This window comes from Macrobrachium nipponense, chromosome 13, assembly GCF_015104395.2.
Source record: "Macrobrachium nipponense isolate FS-2020 chromosome 13, ASM1510439v2, whole genome shotgun sequence".
In the NCBI taxonomy this organism is placed as follows: domain Eukaryota; kingdom Metazoa; phylum Arthropoda; class Malacostraca; order Decapoda; family Palaemonidae; genus Macrobrachium; species Macrobrachium nipponense.
The window spans coordinates 36,098,108-36,124,002 of NC_087206.1; the positions used below are offsets into that span (position 1 = coordinate 36,098,108).

At 36.1% G+C, this 25,895-nt stretch overlaps 1 long non-coding RNA gene across 1 annotated transcript; it reads left to right on the top strand.

The window, feature by feature from the left end:
* Window positions 1-2,519: 2,519 nt before the first annotated feature.
* Window positions 2,520-23,892, top strand: LOC135225740 (uncharacterized). Its single transcript, XR_010317081.1, has 2 exons — window positions 2,520-2,632; window positions 19,646-23,892. It is a non-coding gene; the product is annotated as an uncharacterized LOC135225740 (long non-coding RNA).
* The last annotated feature ends 2,003 nt before the right edge of the window (window positions 23,893-25,895 follow it).

Genomic DNA, 25,895 nt, shown 5'->3' on the forward strand with positions numbered 1-25,895 from the left:
CCGGTGAAACCCTAGAATGATCTAGAAGAAGAAGGAGAGGAAGAGTTAGAAGTACTCAAGGAATGACCTTGAGGGCTTAGAAGGCTAGCCTCATCAACGCTCTTACCAATACCCATATCATGTGGAATGAGTACATCCCTCGTAATCAGAATTGGCACTCCTCCCAACACAAGCTCCGGTAACTCCTCGTCTTCTTGTTGCGATACCAGTTCTTGGATAGTATCAGTTATGGGAGCTGCAACTTCTGGGACCACGTAGGTGGTTTGTTTCCCTGCTGGGAAGATTCAAGCCGCCATGTCCTGGGAAAGGATGTAAGGTTTTGACTTCCCAACATTCCTTCCAAACCCTCCTACCCAAACCTTGAGGGTGGAGAGAGCAGCATCCCTTGCAGACTGATCTGCCTGTAAGAAATAAAATATGTTAACCTTGAGCTTAACTTACTATGCTATCGGAGACGATAGGGCTAAAAGTTCAGTAAAATGCAATATTACTACACAGACCACATTAAAGGTAGAGGCACAGGGAACGGGTGACTTACCGAAGAAGTAACCCGAGCTATCAACTCGTAGCAATTAAAGCAGTTTTCATGATGCCATACCATGGAGTTCTCTAACAGCACAGCGAAGGGGGCATGGCCCCGGCAAACATCGTGCCCGCAAGGATCCTGGAGGACGGCATTACAGTCGGGAACCAGACATTGGGTGGCCTGTAAAGATAATGATACATGAGTATCGCCATGTAACAAGATATGAGTCACTCAAGGAAAAATGATATTGAGCGGGAGTGACCCGAACTAAATAGAAATATGCATCCCGGGAACTCGTGCTAAGAGCATAAAAATCTACACGGAACCATGGTAGCCCGGAGGACAATACATTCCGGGTAACCCGGAACCTCCTATTGAAGCTACCCAATCAGGGAGAATGAAATACAAAGGCGCTAGCAACGGGCTATCCCGGGCGGCAATGAACCCGGAGGTTCAAAGAACTAATAAAATGAATCAATAAATAAATAATAATTCTATATTAGTATCTCCGCCTAAGAAGGTATAACCTTCCAAAAACAAAACCCTCAACGAAGCCGTAGAGGCTGGAACGAAAACCTGCCATGGGTGGGGAGGGAATGTCTAAGGCGGGCGGGTGAAAACATTCAGAGAGGCGGGAGAAGCCGAGCACGCTCAGACTACCGCCAACTCCGAAGAAGGTCGGCTGAGAAGCGACACCCACCGACCTAAGGCCTGAGAGGCCCCCCTTCACACCCCCCGCAGAGACTCGGGTCGGTCGTCAGCGACAACCTGAGCGAGAGAAGCACCCACTCAGTGGGGGCCCTAAGCAGGGGGTCGGTAGGGGTGACGATCACGTGACCCAGCGGCTCCCCGTGATTACTGGATTGCGAGTCGCAGGGGTAGGCTAGCCGACACGATCACCCAAAGGAAAAAATACACAAATAATAAACAAATAAACAATAAATACATGGGAAGGGAAATGAACATAAAACTAAAAATGCCTAACAGCCAGGTAGGGCCACCCGATAAGGATGTCCCTAACCAGGACAAAACCAGAATGGCCTAATGCCGTAACGATATAAGTAAACCGAACGGCAGAGGTAGGCATGATAACGAAAAAGAAATACAACAAAATCATAATGAAAAGTAGTAAAACTATAACGGTGGGTACCCGATGAGGCACGGAACAAAGACACGTACTCGAAAGGAAACCCCCGTGGAAAGCACGAAATAAACAAAAATATAAACATAAGCATATACACAATCGACAAAAACTGCCATCCAAGAAAAGGGAAATAAGAGCACTGATATACAACTCGGTTCACAAAGTATGGAAGACCACGCGAAACTGAAATGACACCAAAGGGGAACGCGTAATGGCGGCGCCCAGCCTCGTCAGCGAAGGCGACGCCAGACAAAACCCTAAATAAAAGGACCACAAGGGTCAAAATCACTCCCTAAATAGTGCTGAACAAAAAACCAGTACTTAACTTGGATGGGGAGGCAGATTGACGATCCATAGCTAACAAACACAAGCCAAAAAGGCAGATAAAAACAGAATGCAAAAATAATGTGCAGCTCTCGTAAAGGCTATCAAAGGAATGACGACCTTGACGCTACCTTCGCGGTAGCAGGGAGTGAGCCGTAGCACGGCTCCCCTTTTCTAAGGGGTTTTGATGTGGAAAAGGCTAATTGGAGAGGCTGCTGTGGTAGTGTTTTGCACTCGCCCCAGATTCATACCGACACCCTTTTAGAAAGGGTGAGCAAGTCAGAATATTCTGGCATGTCCAATTTAGCAGTTCTCTGGTATTTTAGCAATGATTTACCTTAGAAATAGCGCTAAAGGAACGTATTTCACTGGGCGACATGGCTTCCTCGCCCAGAAATCGATTTTTCCTACGTCAAAATCCCTTAATAATAATAATTTTTGTTTCTTTTGTTAAGATTTTTGTGTACAGAAAAGGTTGGGCTCTTGTAAATTTGTAAATGTTAGTTCATTTATCATTCTTACATCAACAGGTTGAGCTGTGTGGTGATGATATAAGTCCTGTTAAGCATCTCAGGCTGAGAGTATCTACTGGTGTTCGAGATGAGGATGAAGCATTGCTGCGCAACATAGTTGAAAAGGTAGAAATTAATTTTTTTGTCGTTGCTATTGTATTATTCAGGTCTTTAAATAATTAATGTTGTCTTGTTATAAGGGTGAATTTTATTGTAAAGTATATATTTTTTTTATTGTGGGTATTTTCTCAATGATAATCAGTTTTGGAAATCCTTAGTTTGGTAATGTTTATTGGATTCCACATACAGTAAAAACTAAGGATATTTTTTAACATTTATTTTATAAAACAAACCTTTTGCTAATTAAAAAAAAGACACATGCATAACTAGAAGGGAAGGATCCTCTTCCAAAATATTTTCAGGTTGCTTTGCTTGGAGTGACCAAAAATCTCTATAACAATAGCAAGCTACAGTCGACCACTGGTATTCGCAGGGGTTAAGGGCCACAAATGCCCGCTAATACCTTAAATCTGCAAATACTTGAGACCCCCCTAAAAAATGCTTATAACTCCCTATTTTCATAGTCCAAACTAAATATACCCTACCACCCTAAAACACTTTAATATAATTTCAAAGTCATCTTACAATATTTCCCTTAAAAATGTATGGCTAACAGCTATGTGTGAACACTGCTACAACTGTTACTCTTACCAAGGTGAAAACTAATCAAGTTACTCCTATATTCAGGCATGCACACTTTCTTTCATACAGTATTTAGGCCTTACTATTTTCTTTTAAAGTACATACAGTAGATATGGGTAACATTGAAGTACACAAGACACTTAAGTACTCTACCCATATATTTATATATGCATTGAAAAAAATATAAAAAACAAAATAAGGGGAAGTTTAAGATTACGTAAATCATACGGGTACACACCAGTGATGAATGTTGATTGATGATTATGATGAATTAGTTGTGCAGTCTGATGAAAAAAAAAAATTACATCTCCTTTGGGGGTGCCTCTTCCCTCTCTTTAGGTACGTCTTCAGGAGTTTGGGGAGGCCTTGGATGGTCCTTCTTCATGGGCTCGAGAAAAATGTTGAGAGGCAGCTGCTGTTTCATGATGATGAGACATTATTTATAAGGATCCCGTGCCCTTGTCATATTCAGCTCCCTGGCTGCCCTTGTGATTTGGGACAGACTTTCCAAAGGCAGGCCCTCATCCTTCTTATCCCCATCCCCTGAACCTGCCATGTCTTCTTCTTCACTGGCAGACTTTGTTAGCTCTTCCAAATCCTGGTCCATCAGGGGGTCAGAGTGATCATCAACGAGGATGCTGACTTCATACTCGGTGATGCCATCCACAAAGAATCCTTGCTAATTGGACTGCCATAGGTTGAATTTCTTCAGGAGAGGGGCCCCTCTAATCACGAACACACTCCAGCCACAATTTCTAGCACGCATTAAGGATCTCCTTCATGTCCATCAACGATCGGTCAATGACAGTCAGACGTGGCAGTTGTGAATTTATGCTAATGTTCCAGCGTAAGTTCACTGTCAGTGTCCATTGCCTTCACAAGGTGCTCAAGAGAGTTCCAGATATAGAGTGCCTTGAAGACATGGATCACACTCTGGTACATAGGCCGGAGGGGAGAGGTGGTGTTGGCAGGGAGAAACTCGAGCTGGACGCCCTCATAGTAAAGATCCAGAGGGTGGCCATCAGCATTATCCACAATCAACAACACCTTGAACTCCATGGACAAGTTATTGATGTAATCTTTAACTTGAGGGATGAAGCTCTGATTGAACCAGTTAAATGTAAGGACTTTGGTTATTCAGGCCTTGCTGTTGTGCATCCAAAACACAGGCAGCTTCTTGAGGGCTCTGGGGTTTGCAGCCTTGTGAGTGAGGCCAAGTTTCAGCATGAAACCAGCAGCATTGCCACACATGATGAGGATAACCCTATTCTTTCGAGCCCTAAAACCTGTTGGCTTTGGCTTCATGAGGGATGTCCATGAAGTCATTTTTTAACATAACAAGGCAATCTCATCCATATTGAACACCTGTTCTGGATGATAGTCCTTGTCCCTGATAATATTCTTGAAGGTCTTGGGATATTTCGTGGCTGCTTCCTTGTCTGCCAATTCCATTTATGTATTTATCCTTGCAGAGAAACACTCTTTAGGTTGAAATGCTTCTGGAAATGGTGGAACCACCCCTTGCTGGCCCAAAAACTTTTAGGAGCTGACAATGGCCTTGTTTCTTCCTCTTCTTCTTCGTCAGCAGGGTCGTCAGAGCCTAAGAAGTCTGCTTCCTATATGTCGCTGCCTTCCGTAACAGTTGAAAACTGTTTTTCATGCCTTCTTGCGGATGATGTTGCCATTGAGGTGATATTCTTTTTACATCTGTGTTATCCACAATGCTGAGGCTGACTCAGTCCTTACAGTGCTCTTATCAAGTACAGGCGGCCCTCGGTTAGCGGCAGGGGTTCCGTTCCTGGCCACCGACGCCAAGCGATTTTCGACGCTGATCGATTTTAAAGCCTACGGCCGCCGCACACCTTCTTTCGAAACTCTAGACCAGTCAAAGGCGCCGTAATCCCACAACGGCGCAATAAGTAAAATTATATTTATGCAGTATAGTACGATAGAATTTACTGTACAGTACATGTGGGTGTCTAGAGTATGTAAAGATATAATAAAGTTTATACAGTGTACAGGTAGCTGTAGTGTTCAGGTTACGATCATTAGTCTTACGATAGTCCGATTTTATGAGAGATCAAATTACAATGGCCTAACTTTTTCCATCTTCTAGTTACATAAGTTCAATAACAGCAAAAGAGAATGATGAAAGTATGGTTTTAACGTTATACTCGTTGCGTGAACGTGTACAGCCATGAACAACCGAACGAGAAACGACGTTTTTTTTTCTAAGTACAACTGAACTGGAGAACATCTGTTTGGCTTGTATTTCGATCATCGTACTACAGTGCAACATTACCGTATTTGTTATAAATGGCGTTATGTATAGAATAGAACTGAGATATCTTAATGTAATAACTCTATTCGCTATAGATCAGAGATCAATATAGATTAAAGATCAATCGGGAAATATACCATTAAATTTAAACCTAGTTATAACTGAAGCTGAGAAAACTGTTCAAGCTGCTAATGACTATTATCGTACATCGGCAACAAGGATAAAACTGCAGTAAACGTCTGCCATCACACACAACTGTAAATAAAATTGGGATAAAATCATTTTAATCAAAACCACTGTGCTTGAAAGAACACATTTTACTGTTGGTTTCCCGCCGTTATAAGATAAATAACGTAAAGTTCGTATTACGATGATATAAAGGATTATTGCGAACGGAATCACGTCATTTTTTACGCAATAAACATGCCGCCAACGTAATCTGTTAACGAAAAAAATAGTAGTTCACATTCACAACGAGACATATTCAATAAATATTTCCACCTAAAAACACGCTGTATAAGGAAAAATAACTTTGTCTCATATAAGTCAAGTATATAGATATATTCGTTTATGCTAACTAGAAGCATTCGTTTATGCTAACTAGAAGCAAGAGCATTCGCTCAGAATTGCGTTATGGTGAAACAAACTCGTATTCATCAGCTGATTTCCTACCTCAACATTGGCCGCTCCGCGGAATACGGGCTTAAGTTTACCGTAGTATTTTAAAATAAAATAATATGAGAATACATACAATATTCTTGGATACAGTGAAATAATGTATAACTTTTTAAAAGATTTATGGAAAAGATGCACAATTAATAAAATAACACAATGCATTTTTCGGAACTGGCGGACAAGAACGAACATGAAAAACCATCCCCTGACAACGTGGAGCGTAGTTACAAAGGCTGCCTTAATTTGTATCTTATTTCTGTACAAAAATGAAAATACCTTTACGTAATACATTTTCATACACATTTTAAACATAAAAGCATAAACATTTGAAAAATCGACACATCGATCGCTAAATTTGCACTCTTTTTAACTATATTTTCGGAAGAGCGGCAGACGGCGGCATACAAGAACGAACTTGAAAAAAACATCGTAGTCGATGACTTGAAGGGGAGTTTCAAAAGCTGCCTTTTTATCATATTTCTGCACAGAAATAAAAATACCCTATTCGTAATACATTTTCATACACATTTTAAACATCGATCGCTAATTTGCACTTTTTTAAAATCGATATTCTCGGAAGAGCGGCAGGCGGCGGCTTACAAGAAAGAACATGAAAAAACATCGTATTTGATAACGTGAAGGGCAGTTTCAAAAGCTGCCTTTGTATCATATTTCTGTACAGAAATAAAAATGCCTTTCACATAATACATTTTCATACACATTTTAAACAAAAGCATGAACATTTATAAATCGACACATCCATAGCTACATTTGCACTTATGTAACTCGATATTTTCGGTATAGAACAGCGTCAGAGGCATATATTTTACCCTAATACCTACGTAATAACTCTCCATAAAATTTGTTAATATAATTTGCATAACCTTTATGGTCTGAGCGGCATTTCTACAAATGTATGAACTCGTTAGACAGCGGCGCTGTTAACTGAAATTTGTGCCGTAAAGATACCTTTAAAATGAATTATTTTTTTAATGAATATTTTTGACGAATGCCGTAAAACCGATTCGCCGTTGAGTGATTGCGCCATTAACCGCGGGCCGCCTGTACAATGGAAATTGTCTTAGCACTACCGCAGAAGTTCCTTATCACCGCTTCTTTCTTCTTGCTGTAGTGGACGATACTCTTAATTCATGCCTTAATGGCGGGCTACAGCAGCGTAACTTTGCCACTAATTGGACTCTGCATAATCTGTGAGGTGATTTCTGCATAATCTGTGAGGTGATTATGCAGAGTCCAATTAGTGGCTGAAGAACTGTAGATATATAAGCTACAGAAACCAGGTACAGTAATATTGCAGAATTTCTTCCTGGAGTGCATGCATTATGTGGTTACTACAACCTTGTTCCTCTATTGCACAGGAAAAGCAACTACCTTGAAAGTACTTAATAGCGGCAAGACACTTAAGTTGGGTAAGCAAGATGTTTCCATGGAAGATGTCACTGAAGCAACACTCTTCATGGCAAAATGTTACGGCTCCAAATGTTGCAAAAACATATCAGAGATATGCCATGATGTATGGATGACAAAAAGGGCAAACAAGAAGCTGTCAATTGCTACAAAACTGAAGTCTGCCACCAACTTCCGAAGTTTTCATGGAACATGTTTATCAGACACTGTGGAAGTTGTCACCAATCAGTGAACCTCTAGAAGCTGCTGATCCAGTGAAGTATGGATGGTTCAAGAGAAATGATAAGCTCTTCCCAGTCATGTTACCAGAGGATGTATCACCTGTTCCAACAGAAATTCCCCAAATGATCAAGTGTGCTTGTTCCTCCATGCATGCATGTACTACCAGCAGCAGATTGTAATAATGTTAATCATCGGAGCATATTATCACAGGAAGGGGATGAACTTATGACTGACTGTGATTAATGTAGCATTCAAAGGACTCTAACCATACGCTATATTCTGGGTTTATGTTACTATTAAGCAATAGTTAATATTATATGTGACTTGTGTAAGTATAATGCAGGGACAAAATTGCTAGAAAGAAATACATGATAATGGAAGAGAGATTAATGTTTATGACTCCAAGTAACTATTGCACAATTTATTTAGGTCATGGTCATAAGTGATATTTAAAAAGGAGTTATTACCTCATTTGATTAATAAGCATAATTGTATTGCTTCATTCTCATGCACCATAATCCAAAGCAATGCTAAAATTATCACTTAAGAATTTGATATCAAACTAGTGATTGCTAAGCAGTATGTAATCTGTATTACTTCTTAATGTTAATAACATGTACATACTACATAAAGTCACTACAAAGAAAAACTCACCTCACAGGTGAGGTTTTCTTTGCAGTTGAAGTGCCATAGAAGAACAAAGAGGGTCTGTATCATCAGAAACCACAGAGGTGCTTGATACTCCCTTGGCTGTCAAGTACACCAACTGATTCACTATGATAACACAGGTTTGGTCATCATTGCTATTGGCTTGATATCTTCAAGAAACATGAATGTAGACAGCTCACTCGAGATTGCAAAACAACAAATGAAGGATTTTGAAGCAGGATGGCCAACTAGTTTCCATGGCCCCCTAAAGAAGAATGTAAAAACAATGTTCTGTAAGGAGAAGTTGATCAAGATTGATGGTACACCTGTAATTAATACTGAAATAATATATACAAGATTCATTAGCCTTCAGCAGTCCAGAAACTGTAACATCAAAGATGTCCTTACTTCTGAATTACCTGCTGTAACATCTGCACTCTTTGATGAAAATGGTGACTTGAGATCACAAGCTAAAGCTAACTCCTAACCAAATTATAATTTAAAATATCAAACCATCATATCAACCCCCAGATGCCTATATCATCAACAGATTTGCCTTGCTGTGGACTGTTCATTGATTATCTAATAGCACCATTGAAGATTATGCAAAGAATTTCTTGGAAAGCCTCCGATAATATTTACAAATGCGTAGTGAACATCTGATCTTTGACAGAATGCAACAAATAATACCAAGGGTAAGGGTACCAGTAGATCAAAATGTGCTGGTAAATGCTAGTCACAAACATACACTGAACTCCATACACCTCTGCCAGCTCAGAATGTAGTGCAAACTGTCACCTACAACAAACCCAACTTATCACCCTGGTCACCAAATATCGCGTTGATTATGTAGAAGGCAAAACTAGTGAACTTAACATAACTGCTGAACATCCTGTCCCCATATCTATTGCAAATGGACAAGGACACAAACTAATCTTCGTAACTCACGAGGAGGCTGATGTTATCATAGTGAATCAGTTGCTGTACTTGGCAGTCAGGGGTGTATCAAGCATCTCTGTTGTTTCTGATGATATGGACATCTTTGTACTTTTCCTGCAGTTCAACTACAAAGAAAAACTCACCTGTGAGGTGATTACGCAGAGTCCCATTGCTGGGCGAAGAACTGTAGATATAAAAGCTACAGCTACCAAGCACAGTAATACTGCAGAATTTCTTCCTGGAGTGCATACATTAAGTGATTGTGATACTACCTCATTCCTCTAATGCACAGGAAAAGCAACCACTTTAAAAGTACTTTATAGCAGGAAGACACTAAAGTTGTTGGGTAAGCAAGATGTTTCTATAGAGGATGTTGCCACTGAAGCAACGCTGTTCATAGCAACATATGCTCCAATTGTTGCTAAAACATGTCAGACACATGCCATGATGTATGAATGACAAAAATGGCAAACCAGAAGCTGTAGTATGCTACAAAACTGAAGTCTCTGCCACCAACTAAGGAAGTTTTCATGGAACATGTTTATCAGACACCATGGAAGTCGTCACTCATCTGTGAACCTCCTGAAGCTGCTGATCCAGTGAAGTATGGATGGGTCAAGAGAAATGATAAGCTCTTCCCAGCCATGTTACCAGATATATCATGTATTCCAATTGAAATTTTCCAAATGATCAAGTGTGCTTGTTCCTCCACGCGTGCATGTTCTACCAGCAGATGTAGTTGTGCAGGTGTTCAAATGTCATGTTCAATGTCCTGTGGTTGTCAAGCCCGAGCAGATTGTAGTAATGTTAATCATCGGAGCATATTATCATAGGAAGAGGATGAACTTATGACTGATAGTGATTAACGTAACATTTGAAGGACTCTAAACCATACAGTATGTTCTGGGTTTATGTTACTATTAAGCAATGGTTAATATTATATGTGACTTGTGTAAATATAATGCAGGGACAAAATTGCTAGAAAGAAATAAGTGATAATGGAAGAGAGATTAATGTTTATGACTCCAAGGAACTACTGCACAATCTATTTAGGTCATGGTCATAAGTGATACTTAAAAAGGAGTTATTAACTTATTTGATTACTAAGCATAATTGTGTTGCTTTATTCTTATGTACCATAATCTGAAGCTATGCTAAAATTACATATCATTTATGAATTTGATATCAAACTAGTGATTGCTAAGCAGTATATAATCTGGATTGCTACTAATGTTAACCCTCTTACGCCGATTGGACGTATTAAACGTTGAGATAAATTGTCTCCCGTGTGCCGATTGGACGTATTAAACGTCTACATAAATTTTTTTTTTAATTAGCGGAAAAATACTTATAGGCCTACCAGCCGAAAACTTTTGAATCATGCGCCTTGGGGGATGCTGGGAGCTCACGGATCAAGGTGTTGTTTTGTTTACAATCGTTACGCTGGCACGCAAGCGCGAATTTCTTTCTTATCGCACTAAAAAGTATCAGTGACACATCTCAGAAATTATTTCGTCACTTTGACATAGTTTTTGCACCATTTTAAATTAGCCATTACATGGAGTAGTATATATGAAAATGTGCAAAATTTTATGTAGAATACAACAAAAAATTACTCATGATTGTAGCTTTTATCAGTTTTGAAATATTTTCATATAAACAACGATAAGTGCCAAAATTTCAACCTTCGGTCAACTTTGACTCTACCGAAATGGTCGAAAAACTCAATTGTAAGCTAAAACTCTTATATTCTAGTAATATTCAATCATTTACCTTCATTTTGCAACAAATTGGACGTCTCTAGCACATTATTTCGATTTATGGTGAATTTATGAAAAAAACTTTTTCCTTACGTCCGCGCGGTAACTCTTTCGATAAATTTTTTCGTGCGATTGTCGTAATGTTTGCACCATTTTAAATTTGCTGTTACATAAAGTTTTATATATGGAATTGTGTGCAGTTTCATGCACAATACAACTAAAAACAACCCATGGTTGTAGCTTTTATCAGTTTTGAAATATTTTCATAAAAATAACGATGTGCCAAAATTTCAACCTTCGGTCAACTTTGACTCTACCGAAATGGTCGAAAAACGCAATTGTAAGCTAAAACTCTTATATTCTAGTAATATTCAATCATTTACTTTCATTTTGCAACAAATTGGAAGTCTCTAGCACAATATTTTGATTTATGGTGAATTTATGAAAAAAAAAAAAAAAAATTTTCCTTACGTCCGTGCGGTAACTCTTCTGAAAAAAATCAGAAATTTTTTCGTGCGACTGTCGTAATGTTTGCACCATTTTAAGTTAGCCGTTACATAAAGTGTTATATATGAAAATGTGCGCAATTTCATGTAGAATACAACCAAAAATGATTGAAGGTTGTAGCTTTTTTCATTTTTGAAATATTTGCATATAAATCACGATAAATAGAAAAAAAACCATGTTCGGTCAAATTTGACTCTACCGAAATAGTAGAAAAACGTAATTGTAAGCTAAAACTCTTACAATCTAGTAATATTCAGTCATTTATCTTCATTTTGAAACAAATTTGAAGTCTAGCACAATATTTAGATTTATGGTGAATTTAAAAAAAAAACTTTCCTTCCCTCCGCGCGCGGATTCTCCGCCGCAAGTCTCCGAAATGTGTATGTCGCATTCTCGTTATATTTACTCCGTTTCATATTAGGCGTTTCATAGAGTTTTATATATGAAAATGTGCGCAATTTCATGTAGAATACAACAAAAAATAATTGAAGGTTGTAGCTTTTCTCATTTTTGAAATATTTGCATATAAAAAAAATATATAAAAAAAATTCGACATTCTGTCAAATTTAACTTGTCCGAAATGGTCGAAAACTGCAATTGTAAGCTAAAACTCTTACAGTCTAGTAGTATTCAATCATTTATCTTCATTTTGAAACAAATTGGAAGTCTCTAGAACAATATTTTGATTTATGGTGAATTTTTGAAAAAACCATTTTTTTACGTCCGCACGTTCCGAATTCATGCATCATTTTGTGATAATATTTTCTCTGTGTTGCTTTGATCGTTTTACAATGTGTTATATACCAAAATGATTGCAATTTAGTGTACAATACAACAAAAAAAATTAACTCGTTAGCTTTAACTGTTTTGCTCACAGCGCGATTTGAATACAATTATATATGAAATTTTGTTTTCTTGCTATCATATATTGCATTATTTATATATGATAATGATATTTTTTTTCATTTCTGATGGTTGCATACTAAACTTCAGGCAATGAAAAAAAAGGAGCCAAAAATGAACTTTTAATCTTGAAAACTAAGCGTGCTGTGATTTAAAAAACAAAAAATTTCCGCTTCGGCGCTCACTCCGAGACCCCCCCGGCATACGGGAGACGATTTTTATTATACCCCTTCGGCGTAAGAGGGTTAATAATGTGTTTTTTCCCAAACTATCACCCTTTGGACGAATATAAATAATTACTGATGTAGATACTTTTAATTAGTGAGCAGCAATGACTTCCTTGACCCCAAAAACATGGGTATAGACACCAAGATCACCTTTCTGTCATCAATACTGAAAAAGATGTGACATTTGGTGTTGGTGACATGACACATCATGGCCATTTTCTTTTTGGCCTTTCAATTTTTTTCCCCAAGAGTGCTGATTCCTGTTGAGGACATGTCAGAACTCCAGATCGACAATAAAACCTCCATACCACAACACCGTGTTCGACCCGAAAATGCCATTTGGCTGCCAGACTATTACATTAATATTAATATTGAAAAATTAGTAAATCATCTTTTTATCATAAAAAATGTATTTAGTCACGCGAATAAAATTAATATAATTAGCGAATATATTAGATATGCTCTACAAAAAAATCTCATCCAAAAACAATTTACGTAATATTTCAAAGTCATCTTACAACATTAATGTCCCCTTGAAAATGTGTAATATGTATATGGTTTACATCTACACGTGAACACTCCTACAACTGTTTGTTACTGTACTCTTACTGATTTGAAAACTAATCAAGTTATCCTTAACAATATTCAGGCATGGACATTTTCTTTCATACGGTAGTATTCAAGCCTTAATTTTTTCCTATAAGATAGATAGGGGTGACATTGGTTCACTGTTTGCTGAATGTTTAAAAGAAAAATTCAGTTTATTGATATTTTGCAGTTTACATTATTATTAATTCAATGGACCCCCCCGGCCCCCGTATTTGTGGGGGTTAGGTTCCAAACCACGCACTAACACTGAAAATCGTGATGCATTGGAACCCCTCTAAAAACACATATAACTGTGTAATTTAATAGCTGGAACACCAAATATCCCACTAAAAACACTTAAAACTGTCTATTTTTATGTCATTTTTATGACAAAATACATTATCTATGATATAAAGGTATTTAGTCACAAAAATAACGTGAAAATACATACTAATCAGTTCAGTACATTTTTTTTGACAAAAATTCTGCAAATTACCAATTTTTCTGCGATTTATTGGAAAATGTGTCCCTGAAAAATCAGCAGATAACTATCTGCGATTGCTGAACCATGAATAAGCGGGGATCCACTGTAGATGAAAATTATTATATATATAGTTTTTTTAAATAAAAAATTTACTGTATTTAGTCATGAAAATAAAATTTATATAAATAACTAGCAAATATTTTAGATGTGCTTTATTTATTAACTTAGAAAATAAGTGACATCTCTTCTTTCTGTATTTCCCCTTGCCTTCTTCTACTTCTTCCTAATGAACACCAAATTCTTTGGAAGCTTCAATTTCAAGTCATTGGCCACTATCATACTTTAGTTTATTTGTAAACTAAAAACTTGATGCAAAAGGCGTTAGCTAGCTTATTTTCCCATATTTGCATAGCAAAATATACTGTATTAATACAGGCAGTCCCCAGTTTATGGTGGGGGTTCCAGTCCAGACAACGTGCTGTATCCCAAAAAACGCTGTAAACCATAACATACGAATAATAATGGCATTGTAAGTGCCATTAAACCAGCTACAGCGCTGTAAAATCAGATTACCAGTGCCATGAGCCAAGCACCTTAAAGTCGGAATGCTGTAAACCGAGACCGCCATAACCCGGTGACTATTGTCCAAAATGCAAACCAATGTTCATGACGCGTACATTACGTTTTTGTTTAAGCTTTACTTGATTTACTGCACCATTTTTTATATTCCAAGTACAGTTAATTCTAAGTATGATTAATGCACACAACAGTACATAAGAATATTTTACCACTTGATTGCATTTATAATTTTTTTTTAAATGCATATTTAAATGTTTAGGTACACAACTTAACTTGACTTTTGAATTCCCAATGTTTCCCCTATTAACTGTAAAAGAATGGCTTGAATACTGCATGAGAGACCATGGCTGTGCCTGAATACATATAGGGTGAACTTGTTTAGTTTTCACACATAGCTGTAAGCCATATATTTTTAAGGGTAATGTTGTAAGATGACTAAAAAATTTTTATGATGATAGTTTAAGGTATATTTGGTGTTTGAACTATTAAAATAGGCTGTCACTATAGTTTCTGAGCCATGTATCAATGCTCCTATGTTAATTTCCTTGCCCCGTATCATCATTAGTCGTTCCATTTTTTATTTTAACCCTCCCTCCCTTACTCAGTTTCCCTTCTCATATTTGTTAGCTTTTAACATTGTTCCTATTTATGATAGTGGCTCTTCCTCTTCCACTACTTATCTACCTAGATTAGGGGTGTCAAACTCAAATCCTTTCGAGGGCCAATTATGCGCTTGGTTATGGTCTCGAGGGCCATGAAAGATTTTGTAATTACTTATTCCATATTCCTTATGACTCATTTATTAAGATTTGCAATAAAAGTGCCGTATTGCCAGCAATTATAATATGAAATAAATTAATAAATTAGTCATATGAATGAAAGTTAAAACTTATTATGTCTCATTTTAACAGTTTAGTAACTGTTAAAACTTATTATGTCTCATTTTAACAGTTTAGTAACTTAAGTTAAATTTTCCTCATTTCTAACAGTTATAGTAGCTCGAGTTGAAAAATCTCTTGGCACCTCACGGGCCACTTAAGACCATCCTGTGGGCCACATTTGGCCGGTGGGCCATGAGTTTGACACCCCTGACCTAGATTAAGCTAACCTTGTACTAATGGTACGGGCTCTTGCTCTTCAGCAGTCACTGGTTCTAGTGTCTTGCAGACAGTTTCAGCCGTTGTCCTTGCTCTGTGGTGACATGCAAGAACCTTCCTTCCCTCTCTGATATTTACCACCGGCATCCTCTGATGTCATTGCTGATGTTACCCACTATATCTCCTCTGGCATTTATCACCTCACCATTTCTCTCTGTGGATTTACTGTTTTTTACCGTCTTGGTTCTTCCTTTAGACTTGAAGGTTTTCAACCCTGATTTGGTTGATTCTCCTGTTTTTTTTGTAGCAATTCACAGTTCATGTTATTCTGCTTTCACTCTTCTCTTTTACCGAAGATGGATCCATTGACCAGTGCTCTTTTGTGTGCTTCTACCTTGGCTCTTGTTGAAACCAGTAAGAAGATAAAATTGATTCTGGTAAGGCACATTCTGAGGCAATCTCAGAAGTGTATCACTTCAAGGCTGGTTCTTAGAATGCCACTGCATCAGTTTCCAGTTCTATGAAGCTTCTAAGAGCTGTGCTAGGACATATATACTGTGTCAGTTTTTCACCTTCCTCCACTCAAGATGCATGGTATTTTTCAAGTTATTCCACTGTGGAAGCAAATACTTTTCTAATCAGTATGATACTTGGGCCTAATTGTGAGGCAGAAATATTTTTGAAATCTTTGTTTTGTTCTTAGCACAACAGCTCGATTACTGCAAGAATGAAGGCTCCAACACGTCTCAAGGGAAAACTGGAAAAGGTCAATCACTATTAGGGGAACAGCTATCTTCATCCACAATATATATAGTAGTCAAATGTTGAATTGATAAAAGGAGAATATTCCTCATTTACCAATTATTTTTCTCCTGAACCACATGGGGAGCATAAGAAGGTGGAACAGAGGGATTGAGAGAGGAATCAACCAATCAGGCAATGGAGAAGTTGGAGAAGCAACACTGGAAGGAGGATAAGATTGAGTAGGCTTATGACTGATCCCAACAAACTGTCTACTTAATCTATCAGCCTCTTTCATCTTCTGATACTTCACAAAATTATTAATCCTGTTATCAGACCACTCCTTACTTTCTTGACAATGAGAAGAAAAAAAAGCACTCATTATCCCTACAGGTAGGATGACACTCACAACTGAAACATTTGTTTTACAAAAAACTTATTCCTATAAACCCTAATGCTTTTATCTCTACTTGGTGAAGGTGACATAATGCAAACCAGAAAACAAGCATGATACACTACATACAGGAGTAAATCACCCAGAAAAAGTCAAAATTATCACTGCCAATTCACATTGTATGCCCAAGAACATGGCATGAAAAATTCTGACAAGAACGTAAACTTTCCAATGCCTTTTGGTGGGAAAGAGGTGACTATAGGGACAGTACTTTAAGGTCAGCCAAGCATTATTTTTTGGATATTTTGAGAGCTGATCACACTTAACAGTGCAAAGATGTAAGCCAACTTTAACAGTAGTAAGGTTCATCCTAAATAATCAGTATTTTTGGATCAATTTGGCAGCCTTGGCAAACTCTGCAATGGCTATATTGTAGATTTAAACTACTGTATATTTTCTACAAATGTGAAGTTAATACTCTACTAAAAATAATGTGCACTTAACCCTCTTACGCCGAAGCCCTAAAAATCAAAACCTCTCCTGTATGCCGGCGCCGGTTTGGAGTGAGCGCGGAAGCGGAAAAAATAATTTTTTCAAAAAATCACAGCGCGCTTAGTTTTAAAGATTAAGAGTTCATTTTTGGCTCATTTTTTTGTCATTGCCTGAAGTTTCGTATGCAATCATCAGAAATGAAAAATAATATCATTATCATATGCAAATAATGCGCGATATGGTAGCGAAAAAAAAAAAATTAATAGCTAATTGTATTCAAATCACGCTGTGCAAAAAACGGTCAAAGCTAACGAGTTACTATTTTTGTTGTTGTATTGTACACTAAATTGCAATCATTTTGATATATAATACATAGTAAAACAATAAAAGCAACACCGGAAAAATATTATCACAAAATGATGTATGAATTCGTCACACGCGGATGTAAAAAAATATTATTTTAAAAAATTCACCGTAATTCTAAATATTGTTCTAGAGACTTCCAATTTGTTTCAAAATTAAGACAAATGATTTAATATTACGATACTGTAAGAGTTTTAGATTAGAATTGCAGATTTCGACCATTTCGGACGAGTTAAATTTGACCGAATGTCGAAATTTTTATATGTATATTTTTTTATATGCACATTTTTCGAAGATGGAAAAAGCTACAACCTTCACTTATTTTTTATTGTATTCTTCATAAATTTGCGCACATTTTGATATATGAAACTCTATAAAACGGCTAATCTGAAAAGGAGCAAATATTAGGATAATGCGATGTACGTATTTCGGAGACTTGCGGCCGCGAATCGGCGCGCGGAGTGAAGGTAAATATATTTTTCAAAAATTCACCATAAATCACAATATTGTTCTAGAGACTTCAAATCTGTTTCAAAATGAAGAAAAATGACGGAATATTACTAGGCCGTAAGATTTTTAGCTTACAATTGAGTTTTTCAACTATTTCGGTAGAGTCAAATTTGACTGAACGTGATTTTTTTTTCTATTTATCGTGATTTATATGCAAATATTTCGAAAAAAGAGAAAAGCTACAACCTTCAATCATTTTTAGTTGTATTCTACATGAAATTGCGCACATTTTCATATATAAAACTTTATGTAACAGCTAATTTTAAATGGTGCAAACATTTCGACAATCGCACAAAAAAATTTGATTTTTTCGGAAGAGTTACCGCGCGGACGTAACAAAAATGTTTTTTTTTTTCATAAATTCACCATAAATCGAAATATTGTGCTAGAGACTTCCAAGTCGTTGCAAAATGAACATAAATGATTGAATATTACTAGAATATAAGAGTTTTAGCTTACAATTGCGTTTTTCGACCATTTCGGTAGAGTCAAAGTTGACCGAAAGTTGAAATTTTTGCACTTAACGTTATTTATATGAAAATATTTCAAAACTGATAAAAGCTACAACCATGGGTTGTTTTTTGTTGTATTGTGCATGAAATTGCGCACATTTCCATATATAAAACTTTATGTAACGGCTAATTTAAAAGGGTGCAAACATTACGACAATCGCACAAAAAAATTTATCGGAAGAGTTATCGCACGAACGTAAGGAAAAAGTTTTTTCATAAATTCACCATAAATCGAAATATTGTGCTAGAGACGTCCAATTTGTTGCAAAATGAAGGCAAATGATTGAATATTACTAGAATATAAGAATTTTAGCTTACAATTGCGTTTCTCGACCATTTCGGTAGAGCCAAAGTTGACCGAAGGTTGAAATTTTTGCACTTATCGTTATTTATATGAAAATATTTCAAAACTGATAAAAGCTACAATCATGAGTATTTTTTTGTTGTATTTTACATTAAATTGCGCACATTTTCATATATAATTCTTCATGTAAAGGATAATTTAAAATGGTGCAAAAATTATGTCAAAGTGACGAAATAATTTTTGAGATGTGTCACTGATACTTTTTAGTGCGATAAGAAAGAAATTCGCGCTTGCGCGCCTGCGTAGCGATTGTAAACAAAACAACGCCTTGATCCGTGAACTCCCAGCATCCCCCAAGGCGCGTGATTCAAAAGTTTTCGGCTGGTAGGCCTATTAGTATTTTTCCGTGAATTTAAAAAAAAAATTTTTTGAGCCGACGTATGATACGTCCAATCGGCATACGGGAGACATTTTGACTCGACGTTTAATACGTTCAATTGGCGTAAGAGGGTTAATTATCTACAGCATATAATAATGTTTGGAGTCAAACAACTTTACACTAATGAATAATGTGTTTAATTTTGTTGTTGTTGTAAATTTTATATTAATTTTTAACATTGTTTGAATTTTCTTTGTAAATGTGGACTTTGTAGATTGCATTCAGAATGTTAGATAATTATGCCACAGTTTTGCAACACGGATAAAATTTTTATTTGTTATTCCTTTGAGTGATACCAGTAAAGTAGGTTTCAATGAAGTTTTCTTGTTGCTTTTCCATCATAGGCTGAGAAGTATGGTATAGCTCTAACTGTAGCAGCATATCTTTGTGATCAAGAAGCCAATCCTCCACCTCCATCAATAAGAGTAACTGCCAATAAGGATTTGACCAAGGAAGAAATCAGTAAAGCTTTTAAAGCACTACAGCAAGCAATTGATGATGTTATAGAGTAACCTAAGGTATGTCGTATGGGCAAAGATCCATCAGTGCTTTTAGGACTGTTGGTGATTTGCAGTTTATACATTTAATGTAGTAATTTCTGGGCAATTTCAGCTAACGGTATTTGCAAGGATCTTCAGTGATAGGACATGACACCTGGTTACTCTTCTGATACACAAAGCCTCATTTTAATGAGCAAGCTGTTGGCATGTAAAGAAAGCTAACATTACCTGTTGGTAATTGAAGCGTAGAATACTTTGTGCCTTTAAGGTTGCTTAAAAGAGAAGATGGTTTTGTGAAGAAATGTCTCTTAAAAAATGCTGAATTTCTGAGTATTATGCACTCCGCAACTTCTTAAGAGCGCCATAGTGAGCGTATGTAGTTACAGGGTATCTATTTTGGTATTGAACAGTCCTGTTAAAGTTCTTCCCCAAATTTTTCCATTAAAGTTTCATGATAGAGTTTCAGAAGGTTTTATAAATTTTCTGTACTTTATAATGCCAAAGAATGTGGAGATATTTATATTTTCTGATGTCAGACTGATCTGTTACAACTAAGGATACAGTTGGAAGTAGCTGTGTATTTCAGTAATTTTATTTCCCAGTTGAGGTTATGTAGAACATTTTATTATAAGTGTAATATGCAAGTAGTGTTTAGAATGATAAAAGCTCATTGAATATGGATGTGCCTTTTGTGATATAGTCATATTTTCTACTTCTAATCATGCATCAACCATTCCAGTGTGTATCAGGAATGGCCCGTAAAGACGCTTTTCAGTCAAGAAAATTGGATTCTCAATTAAATGGAGAGATTATAACTCTGTCTATATTCACTTGCAAATTGTCAACTCTTTGGGTGTTTCCATAGTCAGTGAATGAGTGCTATTATGTATATTATTTTTGAGGCATGTTTCATTTATTGTAGCATTGTATTCCATCCATAGTCAATCTTTACAGATTATTATATATCCAGTCTTATCATTCCATTATTGTGCGCATAAAGCAGGTTTCATGGTTGTCTTGTTTTTGTCACAGACCTCTTGTACCTAATGTATTGTACCTAATTTTCATCACCCCTACATAGTTATATTATCCCTGTATCATTATATTCAAGTGGTCCATCCAATATTTATTTTTTCCATCAGCTTCATGTTGTTTCAAGTTACAGTATGTGCCATATGTACTTCAAAAGTGTATGGATTTGCCCTTGCAATCTTGAATCCCTGTCTCCAAAGAAAACTGGCCTATGGTGTACTGACATTTGACTGCTGCTTTTAGAGTTTCATTGGTAATTAGAATGCCAAATAAGAAAATGTACATTTTTGTCAGGAACTCTTGGGTAATTTATGTAACATACCAGTATTAATTATATATCTTTATAAATCATTTAGTGTATGCATATCAGTAGTTAGAATTGTTTGTAATATTCCCTCTTGACTTATCATGTAGAATCTCTTATTCAACACGTGCAATAGTCAATTCTTTACAAATATGCTTTGGCTAAACTACTTACAATAATATTGTATAGTCTTTTGCAGTCTGGAAGCTCATTCATTGCATTGCAGTCATTCATTATGTTAGGGTACACCAACTATACAGTTATTGATGGTCTTTACTGGGAAAACAGGTTCAATAGTACTCCTTGGGAATGGTATACTGTATTTTGTTCAGTGTGCTTTTGCTTACATTTGAAAGAGATGCTGACACAAAATACCAGGAGTACTTTAATTTTTGTGTTGTGTTCTTACAGAGATGAGGCTTCGATGAGGCTTCAGTTGGGTATTTTGTCAGCTTTTGGGTGATTAAATGCCTTCATTAGAATTGTATCCATTGAGTAGAAAAATGGAAGTTGTCATCCAAAACATTAGATTTTATTGTATCTTAAGATTTATCTTTAGGTTGACAGATATCTTCAAGCTTATCTAAAGGACTATTAATATTATGATTAATAAGATATCTTACCTGGTAATTATTTTAATTAACTGTTCAAGATCTTTTGCAGTTTCATTACTTTTATGTAGACACTGTTTATGTATGGATTGGTGAAGAGGGATGTTTATGTAGTGTTTACGTTGTTCGTGTGCATGGGATATTTACCAGACCAAAGGAAGAAAGTTGTGTATAATACGCATTCAACTTGTAAGTGTGGGGTGGTCATGATGTTTACTACTCCTAAAACGGAGTACTTTGATAGGTCACAAAGTACAGTATATTCAAGACTTGAAAGGTGGTTGAATTATTTTTGTTACTCTCATTGTAGCTTTTGTCAGCAGAATTAATTTTGAAGAAAATTGTCCACTGGAAATATGGGTTTTCCATTTGTTAATGCAATGTATAGTAAACATTTTTTTATATTGAATTGTAAGTTTTTAGAAATAAAATATGGGATTTCTTTTTAGAAGTAAATTATGGGGCTTCTTGTTTTTGCAAAAAAAAAAAAAAAATATTTCTTGGTGTGGGACATGAAAGTTATTCTGGAAGGAGTGTGGTAAAAAATTTAATTGAAATTTGGGAGTAAAAGAGTGAAGTTCTAAACCAGTGTTTTAACAGGATTTCATGGACATGTTTGTTGAATGAAAAACAAAAAGGAATTATGGATTTGGCTAATCGATTAACTAATTAATGATTAGGTTTTGGCACACAAGATGTAATTTGTCAGATGGATGACCATTTTTAATAATGGATTTTCTCTTTTCACAATCTGGGAAATATGTATACTATAAGCATGTGGCAGTTTATATTCTTTTTGTATTACAGCACTATTATTATTTGAATTCTTTGATCAATTTATAGATCAATTTATAATGTTGGCAGGATTTGTAATGCTTGGTTCAATTGAGATTGGTTCTATTTCCTTTAAATTTTGATAGTAAGGAAGGGTTCTGAAAGCTTAAAGCATATTGACTTTCTGAAAGCGTCAGAAGTCAGTGTGTATATAACTGCACTAGATAGTGAACTTGAAAATGGGCAGTTTTTCAGTTTACTTCTGAATAGGGTGTGCACTGTTCAGATATTTTTTTATTTCAATTTTGTTCAGTCATAGTCATACATTCGCATTTTAGTGAATTATTAATTCTTAGTCAGTTGCAAGCTTACACTGCACGTGGACTTCATGCATACTTGAAAAAGATTTCTTGATTACCTAGTGATGCACTTTTGGTCTGTAAAGAAAATCAAGTTTTGTAGTTTTGAGTTTAATTACTTTACAATCTGAATGCTATTTCTGTCCTTGATGAGTATTTACGTTTTTTGTTAAATTGTATTTTAATTGGTAAAAACCTAAAAAGTTCATTTTATAAAGAGAAATAATTTTAGTATTCCTGTAAGTTGTTTGTATTTTAACCACTTATGAATGTTTTATGTTTAAATTTTGTCAAAATGTGAAGCTTATTGATGTGCAGAATGGAGAAGTAAATCATCAGTACTGTATCATTGGTAAAAAGGATTAACCCATGATTTAATTTAGTAGTATGACAATGAATAATGTCATTATTAGTGGTATAGAGAAGTGAATTCACAACTTCACTGTTCTTGATAATGGGTAAATCAACAAAGTATTGGAAGATTGGAAAATTCACAATTATATAACAAAGGGTAAATATATGTGAAAGCCATAATTTAGTCCTAAATTTCAATATCACACATATTGAGGAGTGAATTCGTTTTTTTTTTTTGCACAGATTGATTGTCAGTGCATAAATTTTATAGTTTCTCAGTCCTAACATTGTCAGAATGTCAAGGGCTCTTGTAGGCTCAAGAAAATGACTAATAAAGGCACAAGTTTGTAATTACTAGCCTGCAGCTCCAGCATTTGTCTTGCTGGTAACTGTAGTAAAAGCACATAATCAGGAGAGAAAGAGAGAGTACACTAAATGATGCATGAAATGTGATAGATTCATGGTACACTGGATGATGTATTGATTTATACATTGTACACTTTTGTACAGTACTTCATACTTAAGGGGGTTCTTTTGTCTTACATTTAATTAAAACATTATAAGTGCATATGTTCATCACAATGTCAAATTCAGCAAAAAGTTAAAATTTTCTTTTGTTCTCAACTGTAATTCTTTTGCAATGAATTATGTATAGAACTTATGATTTTTTCTATCCTTTAAGAAATAATCCTTTATTCACAACTGCTTTCTCAGCTCAGATTCCTGAGACTGCAATATGGGTGACAGACACCTGGGTGATTTTATGACAAAAATATGCCTGGCCTTCAAAATCTCTTGAATGCCTGAAGTCTAATTTCAAATATTTTAACTGTGTAGTTGGAAGCTAATGAAATAATAGTCTGTATGATACAGAAACAGTGAAGAATGGTTCTAGCATTCCCATTACCATAGAAGATTTGCCAATTAAGAGCTCTTTGTATGGTGTGAGCATATGTGGGATGGGTTTCATTGTAATATAACTTTTTGTTTTAGATACAATAGTACTTCTAGTTACATCATATTGTTTTTCAACATTTTTTTTTTACATTCTTGGATATAGTACATTGGTTTACGCAACCTTACACTGGTCACATAAAAATGTAAGATCACATAAATTTTAGAATACACTACTACATGCTATATCATCATTCAGAAGATAAACCCTTATTCATACAGGACAAGCCTACTTGAAATTAAAGCTTCCAATAACAAAGTGTTCATTTGAAAGAAGTTACAGAAGATAATAGGAAATACAGAAAAGATTGTTTATTATAAAAGAAAATATAGGTTAATAAATAGATAAAAATAATAAGTTAAATACAAGGTAAGCTAATTTAAGGAAGTAATGCATTGCAACTTCACCTGATCTTTTAAGGCTCTAATTGCACATCAATTGTGATAGCAAATGTTCTCTGTTAAAATACAACTTATGAAAATTGACAAACAAGAGGCTGTCTATCAGTGGTCAAAGTCATAACTGATAGTTTTTCTCTACAAATACAAACCTTCATGCTTTACACAAGGATAAAATTTGCAAACGTGAGCAGGAAAGACCATTCACTCTTTATGGCAAGGTAGTAAACTTCCAACAGGCAAGTGGAAGCCCTGCCCACCTGTCAGTCTGCAATCCACTTTGGATTGCTCCCACCCGCCATCGACTCTAGCTATGCTTCAGTAATAAAACTTATGAAAAATTCTAGCAGTGCAAGGCTACCAATAATTGCATCTGATAGCAGGCCTCACACTTGCTACTCCTCAGAATGTAAATAAAGAAAATCCTCAACAATCTGTCCAAAAGTTGTCATTGGCTAGTGCCTTGGAGTCCAATGCCAAAAGTTGTACTTCCAAAAGCACAGAAAACTCATCTCCTAAAGTCGACTAATATGATAGTTGTAGGCTCACCTCCAGACATAAGGGAGCCAAAATCAATTGATAATTTGGGAAGATTTTCTAAAAATTCCACCAAGAATAAGCCTAAGGAGCAAGCCCAATTAAATAGAGCTACATAGTTCAGAGCCATTGATTGTCACAGCCACAAACTAGAATGAAAATGAAACTACAATTACAACCACCAAGAAGCATGCAAGAAATACATCCCCAAATAATAATAGCTTTAAAATAAAAACCTCAAATGGGTTTAGTGTTTTAGGGAGTCTTCCAAGACATATCTCTGTCTGATGGAATCTCACAAGGGCGTGTGCGGAGCACCACACAGGAACCCTAAACAAGTCAAATGCCATCCAAAGACCTTGGGTATCTGTGATGACAAGACAGAGAAGTTTCTCAGTAGTAAAATCTCAACTGAGGTGAAGCAAAACTAAGATGAACAATCTCTCCATGAGGGGAGAAGCACTCTGCCCATCACTCAAATCCAGAGGCTGAGTTGTCTGCCAATACATTTTATCCAGAAACGTGTTTGGCTGATAGAGCTATCTAGCGCACTATAGTCACACTGGAGCACCTGCATGTTAACCAAAACAGGAAGGAAATGAGATCCTCTTGCTAGGTGCCACTGGGTGCTTCAAAATCAAATCCTGAAACTCTTGGGAGGCCCGAAAGGCTGCCCTGAGTTTCAGGATGTTGATGAGAAGGTACTTTGCGTCTCTGTTGCAAACTTGAAGACAACAGTCCTACAGGTATATAGCTAGCTATTACTCTGT